Below are 9037 nucleotides of genomic sequence, written 5' to 3' on the forward strand. Positions count from 1 at the left end.
GTAGCAAACCAGACGTGAATCTGGTTGACCTCCCTGTCTTTCATTTCTTCTCTTCCTCCTCTACCGTCCTCCGGCGCCATCATCCTGAACTATAGGGCGAAGCCCATTACAGAACGTTATCAAGACCGACAGTTGCTTCCTTTTTTCCACACGAACTGCATACCGTGTCTATCCTTTCGTATTTGGCCCCATATGTACTTGGTTCACAACACTCCCGTCCTGGCCTCAAACAGTAGAGAACTACCCCGAGTAATATTATAGATCCTTTCCTTGGCATTTTCCTGCTTAAAAGTTCGATACATCTCTAGTGCGAGTTTCTTATTCACGCCAATCCTCCGCATATCGGTGTCACCTTCCTTCGCCTTCTTCTTAACCGATAATTCTTTTTGGTTTGGCCCCCTGCTGTTTTTTGGGGTACTTCTTAGCGCCATAATGTTTAAACAGCCAACAAAAATGTTCATCCGATTGGAGTATTTGAGTGGATCAACCATTCGTCCGGCAAGGTGCAACTGTGAGGAATAATGGTGGCCCGGCAAGGTGTAAATGTGGCGCTTAACTGTTGCCCTATAAGGTGCAAATGTGAGGAATAGATGTTAGCCCTTTGATGTGAATTGTAGAACTAACAGTTACTCACTAAGGTGTAAATGTGGGGCATAAATGTTAGTCCCTTGAGCTCGTCTGTGTTGACTAACTGTTAGACCCAGTGCCGTTAGTCCTTAAAGGGGGGTGATTTCGCGAGAGATCGACACGGCTCCAAATGTTGTATTTTAGATTTTATTGAGTATTTTATAATTCGTGCAACTCTCACCGGGTAGCCCGCAAATCAACTTCGTTTTATGATTAACGGCATAACTTACGAGAAAAAATATCAAACTTCACCAACACGGAGCACCAATTTCGTCACCTGTCATTTTCGAAAATTGCAGATGCTATAAAAAGACAAATATTTTTGTTTCAAGGAAGATATGTTTTACCTGAAATGCATGTCTAATGAAGAATGAAGTCATGCGGTTTCAAGTTTGTAGACCCTAAGAAAATAGCTTTTGAAAATGTCTACTTTTGCGACTGTTTTAAAAAAAAAGTTACGTGCTCAACTTTTTTTCTGCGAAAGTAATGCAAGCAGCGTTTTCAAACTTGACACGTTTTAAAAATATAGTGTGCTCATTAGGTACATAAATTATTGCTGCAGTAGGGCAAATATAAAGTTTGATATATTCCATCGAAATTCTCATAATGGCAAAAGTGTACTCCACTGAAATTTGAATTATAAAAAAAAACCATCTTTGATTTTTCCTAACATCTCGTAAATAGACAACCGAAGACCATCATACAGTAATATGGAAAAACATGTTGCAATATTTTGTTTTTATTGACAGTATTTGTGGTACAAATGAAAGCTTTTCGAGAATGCGCTGATAAGTTGAGAAATCTAGAAATCGGAACGGAAAAGCGGCAATAAGCTTCAAATGCGAGTAAACGTGACCACACTTGGGGAAGAAAGGCTGTTTTAGCAGATAGGAGTAGCTATTGTTAACATGGTATTCTACAGTATCTGAATTCACTCTTATTCGTCGAGCACTGAGACTTTTATTATGTGGCACCTCTCCATTACTGACACACAGATGGAGCCGCTGTCATGGCCATGTGTTTGCAACACGTTGGGTAAGAGAATTGGATGTTGAATGAGTTCATGAACGATTCATAACAAATTTTTATGATTTGGCCATGAAGACTGCCGCATTAGACTGAAGAACACGCTTTAGGGCAAGTTGTCATCAGTCGTCTGCTCTACAGATGAATTACTGTGCGCCGCATCTCGGAGGCAATGCTTTAGATTATATGGTTCAAAGTAGGGACAAAGATTACGCCTTCCGTAGTTTTATCGACAAAAACATTGTGAAATTCATTTTAACCTACTATACTTCAGTTTCGCATTCACACTGTGGATACTTGTGCGCAAGTATCCATCTGGAGTGGTCTGCGCAACCACGCGGTAGGGTCCGTGGTACTTCGGAAAAAGCTTAGACGAAAAACCGGCTGCAGCAACTTGCGGGGCCCAAAAATACACGAGAGAGTTGATTGTGAAAGAGTCAGGAGGGATGTCGGAGTCTTGATGCTGTTTTTTGCGACACTGTTGGTCGTAGGTGAATGAACGGGCCAATTGTCGTTGTGGTGAACCACCGCAGACACAGGCTGGTAGTCGTCAGCGTTTAAATGATATGTTGGAATCGTATCATCCGGTACTGGAGGGTTCACAGCCGTATGACTAAAATAATAGTGAGAATTCAGAGTCGGCTTGCGAGGTGGTGTTGTACGCAAATAGGACAAACGGATGAAGAAGATCCCGATTGCAGTGGCCTGACGCAACGTACAACAACACGCCACCAATAGTTCGGCTAAATCATTCCGTCAATCCATTTTTCTGTGGATGATATGCGGTTGTGGTGCGGTGAATAATTCTGCATTCAGATAGGAGTGATTTCAACACGCCTGACAGCAAAACGCCTCCTCGATCGCTGAGAAGTTGACGAGGGGCACCACGCCAGAGGACAAAGCTGCGTAGAATAAACGAGGCAACATCTTTGACTGTTGTAGCAGGTAATGCAGTGGTTTCGCCGTATCTTTTCAAACAATTCACGGTGATGACAATCCAGCGGTTGCCAACTCCAGTGCATGGGAGAGGCCTGTACAAAAGAATACGAACACGATCAAATGAGTGGGCTGGGCAAGGAAGTGGCTAAAGATGTGCTTCTGATTAATGCGAGACAGGTTTGCGTCATTGGCTGGCGAGGCAAGAGCGGGCAAATTTTAAAGTCAAGTCAAGATAAGTCAAGTTTATTAAATAGTTCAGTTGAGTTACATGGTTAGCGTTATTACAGCAGGAGGTCCCAAAGTTTCAGAGAAATTGACAGGGGCACCTCCTATGGCTACTTGGATGGTGTAAATATGATGATGATATATGGTGTTTTTTGGCGCAAAGGCCATTTGATGGCCAAAGAGCGCCAGTTCATGAGACAGGATTGTGGACAATGATTGTGATTAGCGGCTGTATAAGGGCCATAAAATTCCTCGCAGTAAAGCGGGTAAAAAATTACAAGTAATAAAATCATGACCATGCCGTGAAAGGTGTGTGTGGTGTGAATAGGTGACAAAAGTTGGTGATAATGAAAAACAATGGTGGACATGTGTGGCATTAGCACAAGTACCTCACACGTTAGTACCCTTGCGTACAAGGGCCGTGAGGCAAGTGCTTTTCTGTGTAGCCACCGCAGCAGAAACCTCTCTAGAGAGGTCGTGCTACGGTATGCCCGGGTATATGATACAAAAATTATGAATTTCCTTTAAAAACGCTAATAATGATTTGTGACTAAAAAGCGGTTCCCTACCGACGAACATTGCAGGGTGTAAAGGTATATGTTGTCGATAGGATAGTGGGAAGTGTTGTCTTCTTAGAGTGTCTAAATGTTTACATTGAATTAGAACGTGAAGAACTGTTAATGCCTCACCACATTTATCACACAATGGTGGATCACCACCGGACAAAAGACGTGTGTGTGTCGTGTCCTATCCTGAGTCTTGTTAGTGTTACCTCTGTTAGACGTGATTTTGATACTCGTGGCCAAAGGCCAAGGTGTGGCTTGATAACGTGTAGTTTGTTTTGTGTGTGTGTATCCCACTTGCTCTGCCAGTAGTCCCCGAGTTTTCGTTTGAGAGACGGCTTAAGATCAAGGGCCGGGATTGATGTCGGTGTAATGGCGGTGCTTTCGTGGGCGGATGCAGCAAGCTGATCCGCCATCACGTTGCCTTGAATCTCACGGTGCCCTGGCACCCAGCACACAACAACATGTCTGTTGAGTGTGTAGAGGGTGCATAAAATGGAGTAAAGTGAAACGAGGACAGGGTTTTTTTTGTTTTTTAAGACTGTGCAGAGCCGTTACCACACTGAAGGAATCTGTATAAATTACTGCTTTTTGTATTTGTGATTGTTTGATGTGTTTAGCTGCCACAAGTATCGCGTAAGCTTCCGCTGTGAAGATACTTGTGCCTGGATGTAGAGGGCCAGCATCCGAAAAGGAAGGCCCAACAGCAGCGCAGGACACAGAGGAGTTAGACTTACAGGCATCCGTAAAAAACTCAGGACGTGTGTATTTGTGTTGAAGTTCCAAGAAGTATGTTCGAATATGGGCAATGGGCGCATGTTTAGTAACTTCTAAAAAAGAGACATCGCAATCTATAGTCTGCCACTGCCATGGTGGCGGGTATGCTACAGGAGCCATTAAACTGTGTTCGAGTGACACTCCAGTGTCCTCAGCTAGACCCTTCAGGCTAACTGAGAAGGGCTGCCTCATTGAAGGCCTGTTTTGAAAAAGAATGGAGCTCGACAAGTCATTAATAGTAGAGTATGAGGGGTGCCTCCTGCCTGCTTTCACCTTAAGGAAATATACAAAGAACATGTAGGTTCTTTGCAGATGAAGCGACCACTCATTTGACTCAACGTAAAGGCTTTCTACGGGGCTGGTGCGAAAAGCACCCGTAGAAAGGCGGATGCCCGAATGGTGCACGGGATCCAGCATCTTCAAAGCACTTTGAGTCGCTGACTGATAAAGAATGGCCCCATAATCTAAGCGGGTGTGAATAAGGCTTCTATACAGGTTCATGAGGCATTTCCTGTCACTACCCCACGTAGTACGTGACAACACTTTTATAACATTCATGGCTTTTAAACATTTTGTTTTTAAATACTTCATGTGGGGTACGAAGGTCAACTTGTTGTCCAAGATTAAGCCTAAGAATTTATGCTCGGCTTTGACGGACAGACATTGCCCGTTCAGTCGAATGTCGGGTTCCGAGTGCATGCCTCTCTTTCGAGAGAACAAGACACACGTGCTTTTTTGTGGGCTAAGTCGAAATCCGTTTTCATCTTCCCATTTGGAGACCTTATTTAAACCAAGCTGAACCTGCCGCTCACACATGACCAAGTTGCACGACTTGAAGCCAAGCTGAACGTCGTCGACATATTTACAATAGAACATATTGCGAGGAACGGACAAGTGCAAAGAATTCATTTTGATAATAAAAAGTGTGCAACTAAGCACGCCACCTTGTGGCACGCCTGTTTCCTGGACAAATGTTTGGGAGAGCACACTGCCCAAACGGACACGGAATGTCCGGTTTGACAGGTAACTTTCGATTATATGAAACATTCTTCCGCGCACACTAAGGTGGGACAGGTCTCTTAGAATTCCGTAACGCCATGTAGTATCATAAGCCTTTTCGATATCAAGGAACACAGAGAGAAAATATTGTTTATGGACGAACGCGTCTCTGATCTGTGCCTCGATACGAACAAGGTGGTCTGTGGTGGATCTACTTTCTCGAAACCCGCACTGAAATGTGTCGAGCAAATTATTTGTTTCAAAAAAATGTACTAGTCGGCAGTTTATCATTTTTTCAAAGACTTTGCACAAGCAGCTTGTAAGTGCTATAGGCCTATAACTCGAGGGTAAAGAAGGGTCCTTGCCCTCTTTCAAAATGGGAATAACAATAGCCTCTTTCCAGGAGGTAGGAATAGTGCCAGAAGACCAAATAGCATTGTACAAACAAAGTAAGGTTTTTCGGGTTTCGTTTGGTAGGTTTTTTAAGATTTCATACATCACACGGTCAGAACCTGGGGCAGAAGTACTGCAGGAGTTTAGAGATGTTCGGAGCTCAGCTAAACTGAAAGCTTGATTGTATGCTTCGTATCTAGTGGATTTGTGTTTGAGTTTCTGATTTTCTATTCTTGTTCTGTATTTTTGGAAAGTGTCTGCATAGTGGGACGAGCTGGATACCCGTTCAAAGTGTGCACCGTGGAAGTTTGCCTGATCTTCCAAGGTATCACCTTGAGTGTTTATGAGTGGAAGTGTGTGTACTTGTTTTCCTGCTATCCTACCAACCATGTTCCAGACTTTAGCATTCTGTGTGTATGAATTGATCCCCGATAAAAACTTCTGCCAGCTTTCTCTTCTGGCCTTCCGACGCGTTCTCCTGCCTTGGGACTTTATTTTCTTGAAGGTGTCAAGATTTTCGGCTGTTGGTGAGTTCCGAAGCAGCCTCCATGCCCTGTTCTGTTCCTTTCGCGCATTACGACACTCTGTGTTCCACCATGGGACGTGTCGTTTGGCGGGCATTTCAGATGTTTGTGGTATGCACTTGGCTGCTGCGTCAGTTAGAAAAGCTGTGAAGTACTGCACAGCTTCATCTACGTCTAACCTACATATGTCTGTCCAACTCAAACGTGTAGTGTTGTGAAACTGTTCCCAGTCTGCTTTGTTCATCAGCCCTTTGGGAACATGTACAGGACATTTATATGTTGTTTGTGAACTCAACACTACAGGAAAATGGTCACTTCCATATAGTTTATTTATGATTTTCCATTTCAGTAGTGGTAGGAGTGAAGGTGATACGATGCTGAGGTCTATAGACGAGTAAGTTTTGTTGGCAACGTTATAGTATGTTGGCTCTTTCCTATTCAGCAAACAGGCACCGGAAGAGAAGAGAAATTGTTCAATGAGACGACCTCGTGCATCACAGCGAGAATCGCCCCACAGTCCACTATGTGCATTTAGGTCTCCAAGAAGCAAATAAGGTTCAGGCAGTTCGTCTATTAAAGACTAGAATTCACGTCTTTCAAGACGTTGGTGGGGAGGTATATACAAAGAGCAGATGGTGACGAGTTTGTTTAAAAGTACCGCTCGAACAGCCACCGCCTCAAGGGATGTCTGGAGTGGTAAATGTGTACACGCTACTCCTTGGTTAACAATAATGGCTACGCCACCGGATGACGCCACAGCATCATCTCGGTCCTTTCGGTATATGACGTAAGCACGTAAAAATTTGTATTGGAGGATGTTAGGTGTGTTTCCTGTACACACAGCACTTGAGGTGAGTGTTTGTATAAAAGCTCTTGGACGTCGTCGAGGTTTTTAAGCAGGCCTCTGACGTTCCAATGAATAATTTGTGTTTCCATATTGGAAGTAAAGTAGTGCTGTGTGTACGTTAAGGGAGTGACTTGTTTGAGGTGAAAGGTCAAGCTGAAGTAACAGGGCTATTATCAGGCCCTGTTATGAGCTTCTTAGTTCTTTTGGCGCGCTCCAGAGAGCCGCGCCGCTCTTTTGGCACCAAGGGTGCCGCCGTATCCATTGCCTCCTCGGAGGCACTGGATGCCCGCTCATGCGAGCTGGTTTTTCGAAGCTTGGGCCTCGCCTGGCGAGGTGAGGCCTTGAGACCTGAGGACCCTGGAGTCTCTGGTCTCTTTTCAATAGTAGGCGGAGTAGACTCAACTACTGCCGCCTTGGGGGCAGGCGCCACAGCCAATGGCTCGCTCTGCGCAGGCCGAAGGAATGGCGAGGGCTGGTGCGACACTGCCCCCTGGCGCGCCGAATCAGCATATGTGGGGCCATAAAATGGCGAGACTCTTTTTCTTGCTTCTTTAAATGTAATGTTTTCTTTTATCTTTAAAGTGATGATCTCTTTTTCTTTTTTCCAGAAAGAACAGGAACGTGAGTACACAGCATGATTACCGCCACAGTTCACACAGTGTGCAAGTGCTTCGCAGTTGTCGGACGCATGGCCCACGACTCCACACAGAGCACACGTTTTCCGGCCACGACAGCTTTGCGAGCCGTGGCCATATCTCTGACATTGGCAGCAACGGCGGGGGTTGGGAATATATGGTCTCACGGATGTCTTTGTGTACCCAGTCTGAATAGTTTCCGGCAAATCGCTCGAAGCAAAGGTCAGTACTAAGTGTTTGGTTGGGATTTCCTTTTAATCTCTTCTGATCTTAATACGCTGTACGTTTGTCACGTTCTGGCTCTTCCATCTTTCCAGAAGTTCAGCTTCCGTCAGCTCAAGCAAATCTACGTCCGATACGACCCCGCGAGATGAGTTCATGGACCTGTGTGGCGTAATACTGATGGGTGTGTCTCCAAACGTTGTGATGGTGTTCAGTTTATCGAGTTGGTCTTTGTCACGTATTTCGAGGAGTAGATCTCCACTGGCCATTTTGGTAACCTTGTACCCGGCACCGAGAGTTTCGGTTAAGCATCTAGAAACTACGAAGGGGGATACAGTTCTGGCTTGCTTGTTAGTTTTTTCGCAGTGTATAACATAGAAATGAGGAAACATTTGTCTTGGCCGGATGAAAAAATTGATGTCTTCGGTGCGTACCCGCTTTGAGGAGGCACGATCACTGAGTAAAAGGAATGCTTTATGCATGCTAATTGTATGTTGTTCAGCAGCGTTGGCGGCCACCCACCACGGAGCCCAACGAGGGGACGCTACAAGTTTGCGGATGCTCAAACCTGCAGACGCCAGCCGTACAACGCCACTATAACCCAATGCGCCTAGACCAAGGTAGGCTATTTGCACAGGGTTAACCCTTGCCGCCAGGAAAATTGGAAGTAAACAGAAGAGAGAAGTAGACAGGAAAGCTAAAAAAGTAAGAAAGATGAAGATGTAGGGAGAGAGAGATAGGAAAAGGCGACTGCCGATTTCCCCTGGGTGGGTCAGCCCAGGGGTGCCGTCTACGTGAAGCCGGGGCCAAAGGGGTGTGTTGCCTCTGCCGGGGGGCCTTAAAGGTCCAATCACCCAGCGTCAGCTCAACCCCCAGGATCCCCTTTTCCCCAGGCACGGCAAAGCCACACACGGCTAGGCGTGGGAGGGAGTAGAAACTCCCCTGTTAGCTCGGGTCTCTGGTGTCGCTACACACGAAACGCCTACTTTCGCAGGCGCCCCTGCGGGAAATTACAAAAAAAATCTTGTGAGTAGTAATGAATAATCTTGATTAACAATAAAAATGCGATCAATACACAACATAATGGTAATACTCACTGTTGAAAAATAACAAGGAAATATTCAAAAGCAAGTGAAGACAAAAAACAATAATAATGAACGGTACGTGACAAATGCAAAACGTTTCATTATTAGTGTTATCAATTATACAAAGACAAATTGAAGTAGTAAAATAGCACAGAGCTGTGGAGAGCTATTATCA

Source organism: Rhipicephalus microplus, chromosome 3 (assembly GCF_043290135.1).
Source record: "Rhipicephalus microplus isolate Deutch F79 chromosome 3, USDA_Rmic, whole genome shotgun sequence".
Taxonomy (NCBI): domain Eukaryota; kingdom Metazoa; phylum Arthropoda; class Arachnida; order Ixodida; family Ixodidae; genus Rhipicephalus; species Rhipicephalus microplus.